Source organism: Lissotriton vulgaris, chromosome 1_1 (assembly GCF_964263255.1).
Source record: "Lissotriton vulgaris chromosome 1_1, aLisVul1.2, whole genome shotgun sequence".
In the NCBI taxonomy this organism is placed as follows: Eukaryota; Metazoa; Chordata; class Amphibia; order Caudata; family Salamandridae; genus Lissotriton; species Lissotriton vulgaris.
This window is the reverse complement of record NC_141685.1, coordinates 1,701,513,010-1,701,536,333: the sequence shown is the minus strand read 5'-3', so window position 1 is coordinate 1,701,536,333 and position 23,324 is coordinate 1,701,513,010. Positions and strand designations below refer to the sequence as shown.

At 47.1% G+C, this 23,324-nt stretch overlaps 1 protein-coding gene across 1 annotated transcript in view; it reads left to right on the top strand.

The window, feature by feature from the left end:
- Window positions 1-5,570: 5,570 nt before the first annotated feature.
- Window positions 5,571-23,324, top strand: part of PRKCQ (protein kinase C theta) — a 450,307-nt gene continuing 432,553 nt past the window's right edge. The window contains exon 1 of the mRNA XM_086918955.1: window positions 5,571-5,705. The gene's annotated coding sequence lies outside the window, so the exon portion shown is untranslated. The remainder of the gene's footprint in view (window positions 5,706-23,324) is intronic.

The following is a 23,324-nucleotide window of genomic DNA, read 5'->3' as shown; positions in this document are numbered from 1 at the left end:
GTCATGGCTTTAATGATCAGTTATGAAGGCACATGTGAAAGAGCTTGGGGGTCTTGCTGTGTGGCTTTTTCTCTAATTTCCGAAGCAGCTAGCAGGTACTGGATGGTATTCTTGAAGTGTACTGTCTTTTTGTACTGGTGTCCACAGGAATGAGGTACTACTTTCTCCAAATGGAGAGCCAAGCACTCCCTTTGTACTCTTGAATATTTATTTATGTTATAAATTTATTTAAAGAGTTTTATATAGCGCTGGCTAGACCTGAAGGTATCAGAGCGCTTTACAAGAGAATCAACAATGTAACAGAAAAAGTTCAACAATTACACAATACATCAAAAAATAGGCAATACAATTAGGAGAGTAGAGAAAGGAGAGAGAAAAGTAGTGGAAGGGGCAGTGGAGGAGAAAGGGAGGATAAGGGAAGAAGAAAACCGGAGAGACGGAAGGAAGTCTGTCTAAAGATCGACTGGGTAGGTGACGACCAAGGAAAGAATCCACGGCTCATCTCCCCTAGCTAAACCAGGTAGCTCCATCAGGCATCAGACAGAATAGTTCAGTCTCAATACATTGAAAGAGGAGAGAAGGAGAGACATAAATAGAGGGAGGATGCGGGAGGATGCGGGAGGATGCGGGAGGAGACGACAGGAGAGACGCAAGGAAGTGCAACAATGTGGTTCCACAATATAACAGAAAAAGATCAACAATTACACGTTTCATCAAACAATCAGCAATGCATTAGGAGAGGAGAGAAAGGAGAGAGAAAAGCAGTCAGTGGTAGGGGAGGTGAGAAAGTGAGGATAAGGGAAGAGACAAAATTAGAGACTAGAGAAAGTCTGTCTAAAGACCGACTGGGTAGGTGACGACCAAGGAGAGAATCCACGGCCCATCTCCCCTATAGCTAACCAGGTAGCTCCATTGAGCATCAGACAGAATAGGTCAGTCTCAATACATTGAAGAGGAGAGAAGGAGAGACATAAATAGAGGGAGGATGCGGGAGGAGATGATAGGAGAGACAAAAAGTTTAACAATGTGGTTCAACAATATAACAGAAAAAGATGAACAATTAAACATTACATCAAACAATCAGCAATACATTGCGAGAGGATAGAAAGGAGAGAGAAAAGCAGAGAGGGGTAGGGGAGGTGAGAAAGTGAGGTTAAGGGAAGAGACAACAGTAGAGCCGAAGGGAAGTCTGTCTAAAGACCGACTGGGTAGGTGACGACCAAGGAGGGAATCCACAGCCCACCTCCCCTATAGCTAACCAGGTAGCTCCATCGAGCATCAGACAGAATAGTTCAGTCTCAATACATTGAAGAGAGAGGAGAGAAGGAGAGACATAAATAGAGGGAGGATGCGGGAGGAGACGATAGGAGAGACAAAAAGTGCAACAATGTGGTTCAACAATATAACAGAGAAAGATCAGCAGTTACACATTACATCAAACAATCAGCAATACATTGGGAGAGTAGAGAAAGGAGAGAGAAGAGCAGAGAGGGGTAGGGGAGGTGAGAAAGTGAGGATAAGGGAAGAGACAACAGTAGAAATGAAGGGAAGTCTGTCTAAAGACCGACTGGGTAGGTGACGACCAAGGAGGGAATCCACGGCCCATCTCCCCTATAGCTAAACCAGGTAGCTCCATCGGGCATCAGACAAAATAGTTCGGTCTCAGGAGGCGAGGGAAGAGGTTCACAGAGAAAAAGGGTGGGGACAAAGGGCAGGGCAGGTGAGAGCATAGGACAGAAGCTGGAAAGAGCAAGCAAGCAAGTAAGGACAGTGCATTCTTTCTTTGGTTCACTGTCCTTCTGTACTTTGGTAAAATCTTATAAGGTGATTGGAAATTAGGGGTTGAGGTTGAGGTGGCCAGCGGGCGAATGGAGAGGCAAACAGCAAATAACCCAGGTGGGCGTTTGTGGCCATTAGACGGTCAGGCAGGGCACATCATGAGTCATTTCTCCTTCTCGAGATCGCTGTGGTGTTCCAGGTTGTTGGTCTCCTTTCAGCTCTCTAGCTTCATGGATTTCGCAGCTCTTGAGAGCCATTTGGGAGGCAGGGGATGGGATTCTCTGCCACCGATCCCAGAATGGGGGGGATGCAGACCTCTTATCTGCAGTGCGAGTGCCAGGTGAGAATAGATGCGGGTTTACGTCGGTGCCTCTGCGAGCGGGAGGTGTGGTCAGCTACCAGCACAATGTCGGGCGGCTTTTCTTTGGACTCAAGATAGTTAATTGTAGGTCACTGGCGGCGCGTCTGCCATTTTGGGGTCATGCATAGCTATTCCGCCATCCCCAATCTCTGTGTCTGCCTGCTCTAGGTTGCCGGTCCTAATCCCCCAATGCAGCACCTCAACTTCGTTGGCGAGCGGAGATCTCCCTTCCGGACGCACTCTTGCGGCAGAAGTGTTACTTGTGGGCCGCTGACCACGCAACAGCCATTTTGGGGTCAGGCACAGTTAATTCAGCCTTTCCTGGAGACCGTTGTTTTCCGAGCCCGGTCTCTCCCGATGCTGTCTCTTTAGCGCTGATTGTCGCTAGTGTTTGTTCCTATGTAAGTCGCTTGTTGCGTCAGCGGCTGTGCAGTATCTCAAGCTATCGGCCATTGGCTATCAGTGACTACACTACCTTCTGTAACCTTCTGCGCTGCCGGGTCCGCAGCCTCCAAACGCTCAGGTGCTCCGTCTACATAGCAATGGCGAAATTGGGCAGAAACTGTGTCTCATCCTGTGTGGTCTTGGAGTCTATGTCTATGGGTCTTGTTGTAAATTCCATGGATGATGCCTCTCTGTTGTATCATCATTGCTGCTGGTGTGGTATGATACAAGTATTTTAGTAGTAATTTGAGGTTTACTTAGGACATGAAGAACTTGTAAAAATCATCAAGCAACTTGGAAAATCCCTAATTTGCATGCATCTTCTGACTTCCTCAGAATTTTGATTATACATGGCTTACACAGTGGTACTAGGCCTAAAACATAGCTACATTATGGTACCACAATCCTTACATATAGATAGTTTGGACTTCATTAAAGTAGAAAAGATTGTGTGGTTACAATTTGACAAACCAAAAAAAACATGTGGATTTAATTCCTTCCGGAGTAGAGATCTGTTATAAGAAATATATATATACCATTTTGATTTCTAACCGTTTGACAGAAATGTCCTTGTACAGTTAACTATGTCCCTAGGTTTGGAACTGTAGAAAATACCTAATAGTCGAATAAATGGTGTTGGACAATGTAGCAGATGTGGTGCATATATGAACCGAAAATGTACGGGGAAAGCCTTGGTGTAGAGTGTGTCTGCCTAGCAAGGACTGAGCTCTTATATGAGTGTAAGATGACTTGTTGCTAAGCCCATACTCCCCTATGCCTCCTCCTTGTGCTGGAGCCGAGATAATCCCAATTTTCAAAAAGCGCTTAAGGTCTTTTCCATCTAACTAAAGGTCCATTAGCCTGATTTACAGAGCCTAAAAATTATTTAGCCAGATTGTATTGGATAGATTTCATGATTGTACTGAAGATGTGGGCCTGTTCTCCCCAATGCAAGCCAGCTTTAGGGATGGTTTTAGAACCATTGATCAGTTGTTTCGTCTTTAACTAATTCACTGAAAATATGTCACTCTGGGGGGGAGGCCATCTATATGTAGTCTTTGTGGACCTTCGGTACGACTTCAACCTTGTCCCCAGAGAATCCCTGTGGAAGGTCATGACGGAACTGGGTGTCCTGAATTAGCTAGCCGATATTAGGCTTCACTCCAATAATTTCACCCAGGTCAGATGTGGACCTCAGGGCGAATTGACATACCCCATCCCTGTCACTCAGGGTATGAGGCAAGGATATGTGTTAGGCTGAACCCTTTTCTTTTTGTATATCAATGATCTAGTGCTTCACCTTGGGCTGGTGATAACGATGCCCGGAGTATTGGAAACAGGAGGGTCGCAGCTATCTTGTTTGCAAATAAACTCTTTTGATTTCAAAATCTCCAATGGGAGCCACAAAATGTTTGGACCAGTTTGGATTCTTCTGCAAGCTGAGGGGTTTAGAAATTAACCTTATTAAAACCAAGGATATGGTTTTCAACCCTTGCCCGTCGACTCGCTCCCACCCCTATTTTAAATGGTGTTCCCTTGAGAGAGTCTATATGTACGATTATTTAGGGGTCACACTCTCAGAGCAGTTTGATTGGTCTCCCCACATACAGAGGTGCAGACTAAAGTTGGAGCAACACACAGTGGGTATTGTGAGATCATATCGAAGTTCAATTTTCATCCATTAACCCCAGCTCTTCATAAAAAGTCCAACCTCTAGGGGTGGCCTTTTATGGTGGGGAACTCTACGGCCACATAAATATAAGCAGTTTGGAGCTAGTTAAAAATGTCATTTCTTCTTGCGATTCCCCAGCAACCTTCCTGTCAGCACCCCTTTTACTCCCCTCCAGAGATCTTAAGCATGTCCTCTGCATCTGTCCGGCTATGATATCAGACCGCAGAAGGATGTTGCTGGGCGCTTTTAATCAGGAAGCTATTCGAACATGCAGGCAAGGGCCCTTACAACCACACTCAACCCAGAATTCACACATCTTCACATTCGAATTGTAACGTTTTTAGAAATATTTGAAGCTATAAAAAAAGGATATGGCGGGAAAATAGAGTCTGTCTAATCAAATCCATGATATTATTTGCACAGAGAAGTTTTTTTCTTACTATTCGATGAGAACTTGTTGCATATTAAAATGTATTTTATGGTTTTAATTTGAATTAATGCACAATTACAATGCACTGGTTATGGTTATTCCATATATTTATAATTCTAATATTGTATTTCCTTAATTCTATTATTGTCACGATGTATTGATGGTGTAACAATTGTAATTTACTATGCACTTTGAAGATACACTTCAACTTGTTTGCTTGTTTGCTGTGGGTAAGATGTAGATTTCCATAGCTGATCATTGTTTATACTAAAAAAAACTGAAATCTATGCTAATTGTAGATGTGTATCTGTAAAGTAATTTTTTGAGACATTTCAATAGATGAGTGGATTGTGATCTAAAAGTATATCACCTACAATAGGTCAAAGACCTGCCAAGGACATGTTCACACTAGTAGGGGTGCAGAAATCAAAAGTGGAACTCATTAAAATCTCCCAAATATCATCCAACTAAATTTAAGCGTTGTCAAAGCCAATAGGTCGGGATTGCATATTGAGTTCGCACAAAAACATTAAACAACTGTGCTGCAGTGGAAACACAAAATCTGTATGTAATGCACCAATGAGATAATGTATAATGTGTGATGATTCAGTGTACCTTCAGGGAGTAAAATAGTGCCATAAACATTACACAACAAGCCCTCCATAGGCGGTAGAATGATACAACAGCATGTGGTGAGAGGTTAATACTGCTGTGGGTGGTAACAAAGCCCACTCTGTGCCCATTTTATATAGTCACGTTGGTAATACGTCGCCAAGCCAGACCTAAAAAGCATTTAGAGGCTCTCACTGTAAGCACAGATGAGAAGCTGCACTCAGGGTGGAGCTTCTGGTTGGATTCTTTTCAATCTGATCAGAAGACACTGTTAATGTACGAAGCTGTTTCTTGGAACCAAGCCGTGATTGTGGTTTCTCGACGGCTGGCTGGCACGCACATGAAGCTCAACAGCGGAACACTGGAGGAAACCACGGGGTTCAACTAGCAAGAAGAGATAAGAGCAGGTAAGCTCCGGCTCCAAAACAGCAATGACCAACAGATTCCTGTATCGTACAGAGGAGAGTGAAGAAGGCCACACCCATCCTAGACTGCAAACTAGGTACAGTGCAGCACTTTCCTTTTCTTTTGATTTACAAACCAGCGTGCAATTACATTTTTGTTTTTTTTCTACCTACTTCTATACTTGTTCTATTTGACGACCCTCTGTCTCTCAACTACATATTTTAAAAACATACGTACATATATGACAGGAAAGACAAATTACTTGGGTGAGCTCCTGCTACCGAGGGATTTGTGTAACCTGAAAGGGGTAAGTGTGCTCTGCTAGGGCTGATTCGGCCTTTCAGTCTCCGAGGTCAATAGAATGTGCACATTTCCGTAAGCTAGCCCTGCGCAAAGCCCCACAGCATAAGAACAGTTTTGAATTGAAAGAATTGGTGTTGCTGGACTGCTGTCAAAGAGCCTAGTGTGAGCCTGCAGCATGTGATGAGCATCAGGCTCCACAGCACTTAAAAATGTCTCTTTGTAAACAGAGCCATGTGATGCCCCTGCTGTTTCTTTGTGCCTTCATGTTGTACAGTTCACAACTAGGTTTTTGCCGTTTATTTGAAGGTTATTTGTGTTATTATAATGTACCTATTATGTTGTGTTATATCCCTGACAGTGCATTTTTTAACCTTTGTTTGAACCCTGATCAAAAATTCGAAGATAAATTTACTCTAGATCCTATTTTTTAAATTAAGAATTTTATGGCAGATTTAGACTCACTGGTGTATCGTGTATGCGATTTTACTGTCAGTGCTCTCCCGTTTTTATTACATTACTATTGTTCCTCATTGTCTGTGCGTGGACTTTGTGAATTCATGTTCTGTTTTTGCCTCCATCTCCTCACCTTGGAGATTCAATACCTGCTTTTGTAAAACTGTAGTTTTCCCAAGCTGCAACCCCCACTCTGACATATAGTGTAAATGGTTTTGTTGCTGATGCTATGATGAAGACCCTGTTGCAATTGTGTGAAATGCATGAATGTCTGGAGCAGGAGTCAAAATCTGTGTGTTGACTGCGAAACAACAGGTTTCTTTCGGTAGGGTCGTTTTAAAGTACTGCAGACATTGGGAATGGGCTGAGCCTGATTAGTGTCAGGGTGTATCATGCTCTGTTTACTTCGGCCTCTGAATTTGTGTGCCTATGTTATTTTTAAAGATGGAATGCTCTGGATAAGTGTAGTTAGCCAGCAAAGAGCTGGTAGGTTGGTCAAGCCCTAGGTGTAGAGACGGAGCCCTGACTCCCGCACGGGAAAGCAAAATGAAGTTAAGTTATCCTACAGGAGGGCACAACTTGGCATGAACCCTCACAGCAGAATGAGGACCAATCGCCACACCAACGCTGCGCGGGTCAGCACAAGACTGTTTACTAACCCAAACGGACAGATTCCCTGGTCCACCCTATTTCTAACCTACCTCGGCAGCATTGGCTAATGTTGAAAATGGGAGAGGACCTCAAGGGGAACAACTTTCCACAGAATCTCACGAAGCAGTAAGTCGATGTTGGAAAACGAGGCAGCATCTGTGAGGCCTGCACAAATAACATGACTACATTTGTCCTTCACTGGGAACCAAACACCCAATTGTAACGCCTGACTCTCTTAGGGTAGCGTTGCAGAGCAGTCTGAGGCTTACTCAAGGTAGGTGGTGTGGGCTAGTTATCGCCATTACAGGTGCTCATGAATAACACTCAATAATTGATTGTCCAGTCTGTACTTTGCTTTATGAAAGTAAGAGTACATTTATTAAGCACACACACATCTCAATACTATGCACCAATTTAGAAATATACATAAGCTGTTAGAATTACTTTGTGACATTGCATAACATCTCCACCCCTCCTGCAGGGGGGGGGGTGGAGTCTAATACCACCACACCCATGTATGCACATCATCTTGCCCCTAATGCTGTTAGTTGAACATAACCTGGAGCGTGGGCCCTGCACACTGGCATCATCCCAGTGGGGACCCACCCCATTATCTCAACCTGCATTTAAAATAGGCACCCCTGCCCTGGTGACACATAATCCTGACTGAGCATCTCCCACTGACCATACAGGATACACCTCTACATCTTAGGGGCTAACAAGTCTGGATTGTTCTTCACCTAAGCGCAGAAGCAAGAATACATGTTTAAGCATCACTTTAGAATGACAGTACTCATCACATTTGTTGATCATTAGAATGCGTTGCAATTATAGCCCCTAAAGGCATCCCAGATGAAATCACAGGATTAAACATATACAGGCAGACCCCCTAGCAGGCATATCTAGCAACATAACCCCACTTTGCTTATGACATCACCCTACACAGGTACTTCACATTACACATATGACTTTCAGTCCCTCTAAAAGAAATAACGTTAGTAAATCTCTCTCTCTGCTCGGGACCACCATGTGGAATTCCTTACCTGCTACAATGCGGAGGGAGAAGCTGCTCCTCAACTTCCGTAAACAATAAAAAACGTGTTTTTTTAATCAACATTGCTAATGTCAGACCATTGTTGAGCTTCTGTTGGCTTGCGCTGGGAAACCTTTGGTGGGTAGCTGTGCATATTATAAAATAAATTAACATAACAAAACATAACATAAATGCATTGCTGGTGCATTTACACCTCTTCACCTGCAGGGGATGCCCTTCTCCAGACATCCCAAGCTCAGTCCTTCATCCCTTGATGCACTTCTCAATACACCCCCATCTGTAGTACAAAAGTTATAGCCCAGGAGGTGTTAAAATGCTGGCTGAGCCCATGAGGGGTTATTCTTTTCAAGTCCCCATGAGACTTAGAGAGGGACTTCTCTTCTTCGTGCTGGAGGAGGCTGCGTTCTCCTGCAGCTCCCCCCTGAACCTTGTCACACATGTGGTGGTGACCCCGTTCTCCTGGGGCCACCACAACCAGAGGAAACACTGTTTTTCCCTTGCAGGCCAGTCCAGGCCGGCAAGGCATTATGGGGCGATTCTCCCATCCCCTGCATTTTATAGTAGTGGCTCCCTCGCTGCTTCAGGGGGAGCAGGCGATCGTGCTCTCAATGGGGGGCCCGGTCCCACCCAGACCCCCAGATGAGTGTGTCCATTCGGCTCGGGGAGCTCACCCCCGGCTGATCGTCTTCCTCGCAGGGGCTCTGTTCCACCCAGGCACCCCGCATTGCCACATTGTTGGGGGGCAGCCGAGAGAGCCCACCCCCGGCTGCCCCCACCAGCTCCCCGACGGGCCAGCACCCTCGCCTGCCGGCACATCTCTTCTGGTCTGCCCGCTTCTGCAGGCAGACACGAAGCCTGCCATCCACTTGGGGCCCAGAGATGGGGCCCCGGGCCTCCAGCCATTACTTCACGGGGAGCGCAACGGTGCTCCCCGACTTAGTTTCGTGCCACAGGGCCCGGAGTTGGGATATCGGGCCCCACCAGGATACCTTCACGGATCTCCCTGACTTGTTTTCTTTGGGAGCGTGACAGCAGTACCCCTCCCGCACCATCACCGGGGGCCAGGGTCGGCTCCTGGCCCCCTTTGGCACTTTCAAGGGGAGCGCGACGGCGCTCCCTGAATTTACTTCCGGGGTGGGGGGCGCGGTGGCGCTCCTCCTCCTCCCACATCACAGGGGGCCAGGGTGGACTCCTGGCCCCTTTTCTGGGCAATATCAAGGGGAGTGCGACAGCGCTCCCAGACTTTGCTTCCCCCTGGGGCAGCACCCATAACCTGACCCACCCTGGGGCATAATTGCGACCTGTGGTATCGGAGCCCCGCGCACTTTGTCGTTGGTCCCATGAGAGGTCAAAGGTCGCCTGCCTTCTGGGGGGCATATCTCGGCTCTGAGGCTGCCGATTTGCAGCATTTGCAGCATTCCGGCCTCCTTTTGCTCCTGATGGTCAGCTCTATCCACTTGTTGCCGCCCTCTTCGCCTCCAAGAGGGTGAACCTCAGCAGAGACCTGTTTCCACTGGCTGCTCGCGCCATCCTTTCACCTGGCTCTCTTCCTGGGCCTCTCTTCTCCTTGCGCAGAGGCTCAAGCATCTGCTCACTGGTCCTGGGCGACTCTTCTGGCGCTGTTCTGGATCCTGGGACAGTTAGGGGGTTCCTCCTTCCAACTGCAATTCGCCAGGCTCCAGCACCCTCTGCACCAGGCAGACCACACCACAGAGAGAGTTTCTCTTCCTATGCAAACACTTTTTTAAAGTTTGGGGTGGGGGCTGGCAGGAAGTCTCTGTTTGTTCTATCAAACAGCGACACATCACTTCACTGCCCCTTCTCCCTCCTTCCTGCCCAGGCCTTTGGGTTGATTCAGGATAGCTTTGGCCAGTGGTCAGCTGCCATATGGTCTCTGAAAGCCCCTTCCCCTGCGCTACCTTCTAACTTGTGCAGTCTGGGCGACCTTTGACCCTGTCACCAGGTAGGTCACCCCCTTAGCCGCCACATGGTCCCCCTGTGCCGCCGCTGCCCCGCTGCTCGCTGTGCCACCTGTGATTGCCCAGTCTGGTTTCAGTTTAATTTCTGAGCCTTACTGGCATCATTGTTTTTCCTGTAGTCTTTGTGATTTGTGATTGCCCAGTCTGGTTTCAGTTAATTTCTGAGCCTTACTGCCGTCTTGTTTTTCCTGTAGTCCTTCTCCTCTTCTGTCCCCGTCACCCCTAGTGCCCGGGCCCGAACTCTGGGACCTCCTCGACACAACAGCACCAGACATCGCCTTCCTCACAGAAACCTGGATGAATGCGTCCTTAGCCCCCGACATCGCCATAGCCATCCCGGACGGCTACAAGATCACCCGAAAGGACCGCGTCAACCAAACCGTAGGTGGAATTGCTATCGTCTACAGGAACACCATCAACGTCACGACCAACTCTGAAGATGCCCTCACCACCGCCGAACACCTACACTTCCAAATCCACACCGACCCCAAGACCACCCTCAGAGGAACCCTTGTCGACAGACCCCTGGGCCCACGCACACAATTCAATGAAGCCATCGCCGACTTCACCAGCCCACACACCCTCGCCTCATCAGACTACATCCTCCTAGGGGACCTGAACTTCCACCTGGAGAACAACAATGACAACAACACCACCACCACCCTGCTCGAAAGCCTCGCCAACCTCGGACTCAAGCAATTGGTGAACACCCCCACCCACTATGCCGGCCACACGTTCGACCCCGTCTTATTTGCCAGCAGCCACATTGCCTTCAGCCACTCCACCAGACTACACTGGACCGACCACAGCTGCATCCACTTCACCTTTGAGAACACCACATCCCACCGCCACCCGTAACAGATCCCCCGTAGATGCTGGAGCAAAATGACCGCAGACCAGCTAACCACAACACTGAGCCAGAAACCACCCATCACCACCACGAACACCAACGACACAGCCCGCAACCTCACACAGTGGATAGTCAACTGCGCCGACGCCCTTGCACCACTGAAGAACCCCCCAGGTCAGCCCTACAACAGGAAAACAACATGGTTCACCGACAACCTCAAAGAATCAAAGAAATCCTGCAGATCCCTCGAGAAAACCTGACACCGCAAACAGACAACAGAAAACATGACAGCCCTCGAGAAGCCACCCGCTAACACCACCAGTTGATCCGCACCACCAAAAAGACATCTTTCAAAGAATGGCTGGACAACAACACACAAAACAGCAAGGAACACTTCAACACTGTAAAAGAGCTTTCCAATCCCAACGCCAACAGCAACGACATCACACCGTCACAAGACCTCTACAACTCCCTCGCCACGTTCTTCCACCGATATACACAACAGCTTCGACGCCCAGACTCCCCCCCAGCTACCGAACCAATGCCCCCTAGAACCATCCTCAGCGCCTGGACTCCCATCAGCACCGAAGACACCGCCCACGCCATGAACACTACCCACTCCGGCTCTCCTTCCGACCCATGCCCTCACCACATCTTCAACAAAGCCGACACCATCATCGCTCCCCACCTACGGAACGTCATAAACAACTCCCTCGCGTCTGCCACCTTCCCAGAGAGCTGGAAGCATGCAGAGATCAACGCCCTACTGAAGAAACCCACAGCGGACCCCAAAGACTTCAAAAACATCAGCCCCATCTCTCTTCTTCCCTTCCCGGCAAAAGTGATCGAGAAGATCGTCAATAACCAGCTGACCGCATTCCTTGAAGCCAATGAGTCCCTCGACCCATCCCAGTCCGGATTTTGAGCCAACCACAGCACCGAGACTGCCCTCATCGCAGCCACCGACGACATCATGACCCTACTCCACAACAGGGAGACCACCGCCCTCATTCTCTTAGACCTCTCAGCCACCTTTGATACAGTTTGCCATTGCACCCTAATAACCCACCTCCACAGCGCCCGGTTCCAAGACAAAGCCCTGGACTGGATCACCTCTTTCCTCTCCGACAGAACCCAGCGAGTCCGCCTCCCTCCCTTCCGCTCCGCAGCCACCGAGATCCTCTGCGGCGTACCACAAGGCTCATCACTCAGCCCAACCCTCTTCAATATCTACATGAGCCCCCTCGCCACCATCGCATGCAAACACAACCTCAACATCATCTCATACGCCGACGACACCCAGCTGATACTCTCCCTCACCAAAGACCCCGCCACCGCCAAACTCAACCTCCAGGAAGGAATGAAAAAAGTTGCGGAATGGATGAAACTCAGCAGTCTGAAACTGAACTCAGACAAGACAGAGGTCCTCATCCTCGGACCATCCCAATCCGCCTGGGACGACTCCTGATGACCCGCAGAACTAGACACCGCACCGACACCCACTGACCATGCACGCAACCTGGGATTCATCCTGGACTCCTCTCTCACGATGACCAAGCAAGTCAATGCCATCTCATCTTCATGCTTCAACACCCTGCGCATGCTCTGTAAGATCTTCTGCTGGATCCCTACCGGAACTAGAAAGACGGTCACCCAGGCCCTCGTCAGCAGCCGACTTGACTACGGGAACGCCCTATACGCAGGAACCATAATCAAACTTCAGAAAAGACTCCAACGCATACAGAATGCATTTGCACGACTCATTCTCGACATCCCCCGCCACAGTCACATATCAGCCCACCTGAGAGACCTGCACTGGCTCCCCGTCAGCAAAAAGATCACGTTCAGGCTCCTCACCCACGCACACAAAGCGCTCCACGACATAGGCCCCAAATATCTCAACAACCGCCTCTCGTTCTACACTCCTACACGCAAACTCCGCTCCGCCAGCCTCGCCCTTGCCACCATCCCACAGATCTGCAGAACCACCGCTGGAGGAAGGTCATTCTCCTACCTGGCGGCCAAGACATGGAACTCCTTCCCCGCCCACCTAAGTCTGACCCAGGACCACCTCACATTCAGGAAACACCTCAAGGCCTGGCTTTTCAAGCAGTAGCGGCACTCCCCCTCCCCCCAACCCCCCCCTCCTTCAGCGCCTTGAGACCCTCACGGGTGAGTAGCGCGCTCTACAAGTGCATTGATTGATTGATTGATTGATTGGTGCCTGGCACCCGGTGACAGCTGCTGATGGATGAGCCTGTAGCTCCACCCATCTTCTCTTCTTTAGAGAGTAGGCCTTTGCTCTTGGAAGGAAGGTCATTAATCCAGTCTGCTGGGGTCAGCCCCCAGCTAGGCCCTGGTTATGGGCTCACTCTGAGAAATATGACATTTCTGGATGACCCAAAAGCAATACAAATACGACTTTGGACTCTGCAGAATACTTCTTCTGACACCAGTTACAGTGGACTGTAGGGCTTGTCTGGAATTTTCAGGCCTTATGAAAGTGAAACTAGCCCATGGGCACCACATCCCCATAGGAGAAAAATGAGTGAAAAACAGTAAAACACACTGACTTTCCCTAGCATGTTTCTTCTCAGTGTATAAAGCCTATTCCATGTTCACCACCCAATTCTACATAAGTCCTGCCACACCATTCACTTTGTATCTGCTCCTGGCCCGGGCTGCGCACACCAGAAATCTCCCCTGTGCAGCCCATACACTTGTGCACGTCTACACATGTGTCTACATGTAACCAGCGCGGGCCCATTACTCAACAAATAGGTGCTCAAAAAGTGAAAAATCCAGACGGCTCAGTGTCAGAACTACCTTCTAACAGTGGATGACTCAGATCAGGTCACTACAAGGGCTGCTACTCAGTGGGTGACAGTGTAGCAGGATTGTAAACCCATTATTGAAGCAAAGGGTGAGCTCCGTGCCCACTTTAGTACATTGTGGGGTATAGAAGTGAAGTGTTTTGCTAGGTATTTAGAGTCTGTCCATTCATTTGGGATGCCAACATGAGACACACACAGAAGAATGGATTCAATTCTGAGAAGCCTCACTGGCTACTAATTTGAGAGCCATACAGTGTCATAAAGCAACATGGTGGGCTCCCTTGCAGAACCTGATGAGGGAGCAGAGACTCAGTTACCTCACAAATATTTTTTGATCAGGGGCTGAAGGGGGGCTATTGAAAGATTTACACCATTCCTGGGCTGCATGGGCCTGTGTTTCGCCCCTGATCCAAAATCAGAGAGTATATGTACCCCTCACTTACGGGGGATAAAGTCTCAGAAATAAGGGTGATGTTTTGCGTAATCTTGAATGCGCAAGTGCTGAGTCCCTTGCTCACTTGGCCTCTGGATTCAAGATAGCCTGGCTGATGAGGATTATGAATCCGAAACCGGTCCCAGGATGCTTGTTTCCGGTCCAGGGAAGACATGGCTTGGCAGTTCGGGCTGGACTGTTCCCATGAGGCACAGGGTCAGGCTGATTTGCATATGGCCATGTCTGAACTGGGGTGGCTGAGTGAGCTATAGAATGGTGATGGATTAAACCCAGATCAGTTGACTGGGGGTGAGTGCTTGATTTGCTCAAACGCTCCGTCCATCATTTCCTTTTGTATCGCTTTCATACCTGGACCAGAGGTGTGTCGCAGCGGCTAGAGCGGCTGATTCAGGAGTGCTGGGTTTGAGGTTCAATCCCTGGTGGCAGCTCACCTCAGCATCATGTGACTCTGAGCAATAGCTTAATTAATCTCCCTGTCGGCCCCCAGCACCTTGAAACCCTTAACTCCCTAACCACCGGGCAAATTCTGCTGCGGTGCAGAAATGAAATGAAATAAAACGAGTCTTATGGTGCGCTACTAAGCCCGGAGGCATCAAGGCGCCTAAGAAAAAACAAATCAGAATAACCAGTTAACAAGCCTTGGAGAATAGCCACGTTTTTAGGGCTTTCTGAAAGTTCTGGACGGATGGCTGGGATTTAATTCCAAGCGGCAGGCTATTCCACAATTTGGGGGCTACTGTTGAAAACGCCCTCCCACCCCATTTGGTTCTACGAGCGCGAAGAACCACCAACAAACTCTTGGTTGAGGAACGGAGAGCTCTCCCTGGAACGTATGGATGCAACAGTTTCCTCACACCCTCAGCCCCATTACCAGTAAGCGCCCCATAAGCCATACAGAGAGTCTTAAAGGCAATCCTAGACTCAAAAGGGAGCCAGTGTAGGGTTTTCCTGGCCGCCGTGGCGGAGGATAGTCTAGGAGCATCCAATACAAATTTGGCCGCCGCTTTCTGGACTGTCTGTAGGCGCTGCAACAGGCCTTTGTTGGCCCCAGCATAAAGAGCATTACAATAGTCAAGTCGCGAAGCAACCAGTGCAACGACGACCTGCTTGCGAGCCTGCGGGGACAAGTAGTGCATAATTTTATGAAGGATTTTAATAATGCCCCAACAGGTAGCAACTGTTCTATTGACCTGCTGTGCCATTAAAAGATCAAGGTCCATAATTACTCCCAGGTTCTTAGCAGAATCTGTAGGAGTAGGGCAGGCTCCCAACGAGGGAGGCCACCATTCGGCCGACCAGATGTTGGCGTTTCCACCAAAGACCAAAACTTCGGTCTTCTCCCTATTCAGTTTTAGTGAGTTGTTAATCATCCACTCAGCAACCGCCTCCATACAACTTCTAAAGTTATGAATGGGAGCGTGCACCGAGCGAGGGAGAGAGACCAAAATCTGTTTGTCATCAGCATAGGAGACTATCTCCATCCCAAAAGATCTCACCAACTCAGCAAGTGGGGCCACATAGATGTTAAATAGGGTCGGGCTTAATGCGGACCCTTGAGGGACCCCACATTGCACAGGTGTGGGAGGAGATAAAAAGTCTCCCAGCTTAACCCTCTGCTCCCTCTCGTTCAGGAAGTAGGCCAGCAAGCTCAAAGCCACGCCATCAACCCCTATCTCTCTCGAACGAGATGTTAAAACAGAGGGAGACAAGGTATCGAAGGCAGCTGTCAGATTTAATCTAGCAGTGAGGTATGGCCCTGATCGACCTCAGTGCGAATGTCATCAAGCACTATCATCAGGGCCGTCTCCGTGCTGTGTGCCCTCCTGAAGCCGTGTTGGGACTGATCTAACTGACCCGAGTTGTCCAAGAACGCCGCTAGATGCTTGTTTAGGTGGGACTCCAGCATCTTGGCTGGGGCTGGGAGCAGGGAAATAGGGTGGAAGTTCTTGAGCACCTCTGGGTCTAGTGTGGGCTTCTTAGGGAGGGGCTTGACTCAAGCACTCTTCCATAAGTCGGGAAAAATACCATCCCTCATTGCTCTGTTCATGATGTCCAAGAGCGGGGGGCAACAGGGTATCTCTGCATTCCTTAAGAACTTTAAGAGGACAGGGATCTAAAGGAGACCCTGACCTCATCTTGCTTAGAAGCAAGTCAAGATCCTGGAGAGAGAGCGGTGGAAACACAGATAGGCTCACAGTGGTGGCAGGTACATCGACTTCGAAGGGGAGGAGAGCAGCACCAGGAGAAGGAGGGGGTATTAAAAGCCTTTTGTGAGTCAAGGGCCGAGTAGATGTCTGCTATCTTCGTATGAAAAAATCCTGCGATTTGATCACAGAGGACTTGTGAGCATACTATAGGGTCAGGCATCTGCAATGTACAGAGGGAGTCAACTATCTTGAAAAGATCTCTCGGTGAGGTGAGAGTGGTCGTAAGATGAGCAAAATATTCTTGTTTCACCTTAATGACCTCCGCCTTGTACTCCTTAAGGAGAGATTTGTGTTTCTCCCTCTCTAGGGGATTCCATCTCGCCCGCCATAGCCTTTCCTGCCTCCTGCACCCCTGCCTCAGGAGACTTAAAGGCTCCGAGAACCACGGGGCAGATGGTCTCTGGCGGGCAGAGTAACGCAAGGTTACATGGGCTAACACAGTTACTGCTGTCATGACAGCACTCGTCAATTCAGCAGCAGCTATGTTGACATCTTTGGCTGGGCTAATGGCTGATATCTGAATCAGAGGGGCAAGAGAAGCATTAGTAACCTTCCTAAAGTCTCTTCTAGGTACCAGTTTACTAGGGCCTGTCAACTTGGGATTGCAAGGAAATACCTGACGTTCCAATGGGACGGCCAAATGGTCGGACCAGCTCAGTGGAATAGGAAGACCTATCATTAACCCCGGGTCGTTCGAGAAGACCCCATCCAGGATGTGACCCGCCTGGTGGGTGGGGAATTTAACCAACTGCTGGAGCCCATAAGCGGATAAGGAATCCACAAGAGTAACAGAATCTCTAGAAGTAACATTATCCAAATGGAAATTTAGGTCGCCCAGGACCGTAATTTGGGCGCAACCAAAATAGGGTTCCAAGATGTTAAGCAGAGACTGGCTAAAGTCAGTTCTAGGACCCGGGGGCCTATAGATCAATACGCCCACAAAAGGGGCGGCCCTGGGGAGACCAATTGAGAATTGAAGGGCTTGGAAGAGGTCAGAGGGACCAGACAGTTCCAAGGTACGACAAGTATGGGAAATCTTATAAAGAATTCCTAGTCCAGCTCCTCTACGCCCAACTCTATCCAACCTAGCCAGCGCATATCCCTCCGGAGTCGCAGCCACCAGATCAGGGCCAGAATAGTCTGAGGCCCAAGTTTCAGTTATAAACACCCAAGTGGGCCTTCTTGCCAAAACAAAATCATTAAAAGCAATATTGTTTCTCACCAAAGATCTTGCATTGATGAGAAAGCCACTTTCCTTCATGGGACTGGTGGAACAAGGTGGACAAGCGAGGGGGGGAGATCTAGGGGGGTCGCCAATCAGCAGCGTGCCCCGGCTGGCAAAGCAGCCAGAGCAAGGAGACATTCGAAGCGCCTCAGAAGAGCAAGAGAGATAACATGGTAGCCGAGATGGTTTATAAGCACGCATATCCTGGATGGAATATTGAAAGGTTGCTTGTATATCTACCTCTGGACTGCGAGTCTCCCCATATATCCCGCCCATTATCCCGTCCTTAGCGCGGACGGGCGCAGACGGGCTGGACTCTGGCGTGACTCCGGCTTCAATGCGGCGTCAATGCGGCGCCAACGCTGAGCGCAAACGCTGCGCGCCTGAAGGGCCGCTTTAAATGCAGGTCTCGCCTGTCCTGATGACAGCTAGCCCGCCAACCAAAATGGCGCCGCCAGGGGTCCGCTTCTACCCCCAAAATGGCCGCTCTACACGGGACGTGAGGTCGGGGACCCGCCAAAGGCGGTGCGTAGCCGATTATGGTGCAAGTTTGAGGGCAAGTTAATTAAAAACATGGGATACAATGCCAAAATAATAAAATAACACAAATACAAAAGAGGGTTGTTAAAAAGCGCTATCGCGTTTTGTAGGAAGGGACCTGAAAGCGCCTGCCTGCACGCAAGCTTCGCGCAAGTTATCTGATCAAGGGAGCCCGCCTATACTGCCCGCCTTAAATGCAGGTCTAGCCTGTCCTGATGACAGCTAGCCCGCCAACCAAAATCCAAAATGGCGCCGCCAGGTGTCCACTACTACCCCTAAAACGTCCGCTCTACACGGGACGTGAGGTCGGGGACCTGCCAAAGGCGGTGCGTAGCCGATTATGGTGCAAGTTTGAGGGCAAGTTAGTTAAAAACATGGGATACAATGCCAAAATAATAAAATAACACAAATACAAAAGAGGGTTGTTAAAAAGCGCTATCGCGTTTTGTAGGGAGGGACCTGAAAGCGCCTGCCTGCATGCAAGCGTCGCGCAAGTTATCTGATCAAGGATCAGGAGTTTTAATCAGTGGTCGGGGCTGCATTGGCCAACGGATGTGCGCAGCACTAGCGAGGTAGTGCTCGCGATGGCCGTTGGCCGAGGTAAACACGGGTTAAGGGTGATATGTTTACACTTTACAAATAGGAATTATAATTATAATTAATATTAAAGATTAACATGCCTGTTTCTGAATAGTAAGCAGTAATACATTTGACAGTTTAAAACATGCAGAGGTGGGACTCATTTAAACCAAGATCAGTAAACTTTCTACATACATATCTATTTATACATCAAGGTGGGCCAACTCATTGGAATAGATGTCGAAGAATTGCTTCACTTACTGCTACTTCTTGATTCAGGGAAGCGTCTAGGTTTCTAGTGAATGTATGTCTATTTTTCCATGCGGTAACCCTGCATATATCAGGTTGAAAGACCCTAGCAAACAGGGCAGCAGAAGTTGCAACTCTTCTTCTTGAATGAGGATGAGCCTGGCAGTGAATGGTTTTCCAGCTGTCTCGTAGCAGAAAGGTATGGCTGGTGAGACCCATTGAGTTATGGCACTTTTGGAGAGAGTCTGGCCTTTTCTTGGAGGGGGCTCAGACAAGAAAGAGATGATTACATTTTCTAAGTGATTTCTCTTGTATAATTTCTAACATCTTTTGAGGTCCACTGATAGAATAGCTCTTTCTAGTGTGTTAGATTTTGATAGTAGATCCTAAGTAAAACTGGGATCAGATTTACTAAGAGTTTGCATTGCCCTTGCAGTGCAAGCTCTTAAGTGAGATGTACCAAAGGTGGCTCTGCATGGCATAGTAAACCTGGAGTAGTGCTAGCCATTGCAAGTGTCTGACATGCATCACTGTGCCCTGGGAAGGGTTTCCATGGGTGGAAAATGGGTGTTCCCATGCATCCACCCATGGATTTTGGCACAATTCCAGATTTACGAACAATAGTGAACCTGGGAATGCATCAAAATGCTACGCCTTCCCGGAGAAGGCGTAACAAGGAGAAATATGTTTACTTCTACTGGTTCCTTCTTCCATGTGTGCTGCATTGCACAACACACATAGAAAGAGAAAGAAGCCTCAATGGATTGCTTTTATGTAGGAATGTGTCCCTTAACTGTGCCTGTGTTTGCACTTGGCAGCCACAAGTGCGCCAGTGCAGAGAGAGAGAGCAGGGATGCCCCATATCTTAGTAGATGGGGCGCATTTCTGCTCTTTCCCTGACTTGCAGAGCAATGCAGCAATTTTTCTTGCTGCGTTGCATGACTTTTAGTAAATATGGTACCTGATTTGTTATGGTTGAAGTTTGTTGGTACCTTAGGGATAAAGTAAGGATAGGTACTCAAAATTAACTTTGTCGTCCTTGAATTAAAGATATGGATGTTGGAAAATAAAGACCTGAATTTCACTAATTTGTCTAGCCGAAGTTATGGCTAGAAGTAGTGCAGTATTCCAAAAAAGGCTCTTTACATCTGCTTTACGAATAGGTTTAAAATTATTTTGCATCAGTTCGACTACTAGTGTTCAGCTGGTAAGGAATAGGCATTTTTTTCATCGGAGGGTAAACTATAAAACCCTACAATATTAAGAATTCCCTTATCAATGTATTTTACAATAAAGATTTCTATTTTAAAGCTCTTCTGAATCTGGAGTTCACTGCTATGTGGCATTTGACTGATTTATTTGAGAGTCCAGAATGTACTAAGCTCAGCAAATATGGTAAGACCTGCTCGGGGGTAGATATTTTGCCTTGGACATTTTATTTATAGAGTTGTTTGTAGAGACATCTCTTTCTTTGACTAGGATGTCTCTGCACTCCTGTGTGATATTTAAGAGATGGGGTTCATTGTGCTCAGAAGCCAAGCAGACACATTGAGCGATTCTGACAGTGGATAAACGACTTGGCCTTTGTTCATTGTAAGCATTCCCAGGATGGTTTTCTGTGGAATATTGTGCAGTTCTGATAGGAGAAGAAATTTGGCACATCAGAACTGTCTCAGCCATGCTGGAGTAGTTAGAATGATTCGACATGGCTCTGATTTCATTGTGTTGTGTAGCCTGGAATCAAAGGCAGAGGTGGGAATGCATAAGCAAATATACCATTCCATGCTATTCGGAAGGGCACAGAAGCAACATTTTCAATTGAGAGGTGGCTCAAATAGGTCCAGGTTTGGTTTTTCCCATTTGTGTAAAATCCTCGACAAGTGTTGCTGTTTTAGCACCCATTCGTGTCACTCTCTTGAGTTTCTGCTTTTATTATCAACCCACTGGTTGTCTACACCTGCAGATGTAGACAACTTGGCAATGCAAGTTTATACAATGATTATCTCAACGCTCTGCACAGCCTAGCTTCTGCATGTGTTTTTCAAAGAATTATGAAAAAAAAAATTTTTCATTCACTGCTGTGCAAGGCCCAAATCGACAGGACTTCGGACATCCATTTTAGAAATAGGCCACAGGCCTCTTTTAGCATGACTCTAGTATGCAAGGAAACACAAGACATCAATTAATTCAAGAAATGATAATTATTCTGTTACCCACCCCCTTGACTAATGTTAACTCATTAGTCTATGTTACCTAGCATAATGCACAAAAGACAAACAGAACACAGTCACATAAAATGACACGACATAACAAAAGCACATTTAAGAGAATGCACATGCTATTATTGAAACAGCCGCAGTTAATGTTTGACAAGACAAAAGACGAAGTTAATATATTATTTAAAACGTAGTGACAAACATGACAAGAGCACATATTATTAATCCCATATGTTCGTGTAGGTGCACATTTTTCTAGGTTGAATCAGTACAAAAACATGCAACACTCGTTAATGAATTAAAAATTATGGGAGTTTAAATCAGCCTACTGAATCTAAACTTATCTTTAAAGTCCGCTTCATCAACTCCCTCATTTGGTGATTTTTAAATCACCAAACAAACCCAAATTTTACTCAAAAATGTTACTTTTAGAAATGTCATATAATGATCTCTCTCTGTATTAGTAAATCTAAACTCCTGTTTCATCAGTCTGTCTGGAACTCTCATATTGAGCCCTGCGAAATTCCTCCTTTTCTATCTCCTTCTCCTGAGCTTTTCTGAGTTTGTATATTCGCTTCTTTTCCCTCACATGCTTCTTTCTCTTGTGAATCATGCAACTGATTTTTAACAAAAGTGTCACTATAACAATGATTATTACAGGATAAAGCACTTTGCCAATGATAGAACTGCCAATTTCAGCAAACCATAACCTGATTGCCACAAATCTTTTAGCCAAACGTTCAGAAAAACTGTCATTTTCCATGGGTTCTATTTCAGAGTGAAATTCAGTGATATTCTTAATCAGTAATTCTATGTTCTGACTCTTGCCTGGGATATATGTGCAGCAGTGCTGAACATGCAAAATCCCACAGACTCCTCCCTCTTATGCTAAGAGAATGTCTAACGCAAGCCTATTCTGCATAACCATGTTTCTGGTGGCAATGAGCTCAGTATTGACCAATTGGAAACCACTTGCAGTATCAGTGGATAGCCTGTCAACAATTGTGGAAACCTTTCTGATTTTAATTGCATTCAAAGTTAGTCCCACCATAGGAATTATTGCACCAAACATATCTCCCATAATCTCAGAGAAGCTTTCTCTTTTGTATCTATTCAGGTGTTTGCCAATTTCAAATGAACCTTTCCCATTTCTGTCAACATGGAAAATTTTAGGAAAGACTAGACCAAGGTAACATGTACCATACCAATGGTCAGGGAGACTGAAATATGCTTTGTTCCCACAGACAAAAAAAATTCCTGGGAAAATTGGGTCCTTACCACCTTTAAATCCCCAACCCCCTATAATTCGATAAGTGTCCTCACATTGGCTTGCACCGACAAAATAATTGTCGTAAAGCGTGTTATCTCTTCTAATGCAGAACTTTCCACTAACTGGATCATGGATAGCAGCAAATCTATTTTCACCATTAAGCTTCTCATCTTCGAGCTGCCAAAACTTGGATTTAGTCTGTTTCAGCATTTCATTCCTTTTGTAAATCGCCCTCCTCTCCTCAACCAAATTGAGAAAAGATCTTTCTTCATCTCTCATTTTGCAGGTTAGATTATTTTTGTAAGCATACTCGTATGTGAGTTCATTAGTTACCAGGAAGAATTCCCTCATCTGTGTGGCAGGCCTAAGTTTGTTAGGACTATGTACAACCTTCAAGTTAGCGAATGTCTCATCAAAGTATGAGTAATAGTACTCCAGACGACCTGTTTGATAGAACAAGCTAGATATAACACTGCATGTTATTCCATAAGTAAGAGGAAGCATATTATACTTGACCCCTTCAGAAACTGAAGTAGGAAGCTTAACACACATATAACAATCTTTGACATCCATGACTCTAACATACTCTGATAAGAGTCTTGAAAAGGAATTAGTAGAAAAATCACCAACAGATCTGTCCTGGTGAATCTCTGGTTTGTGCTCAATAATCTTGTTGGTTTTGCCTGCAACATCATGAGCAGCTTGTTTAGATTCAGCTTTGCTCGTCATATTCACCTTATACTCCTCCTTGTCAATG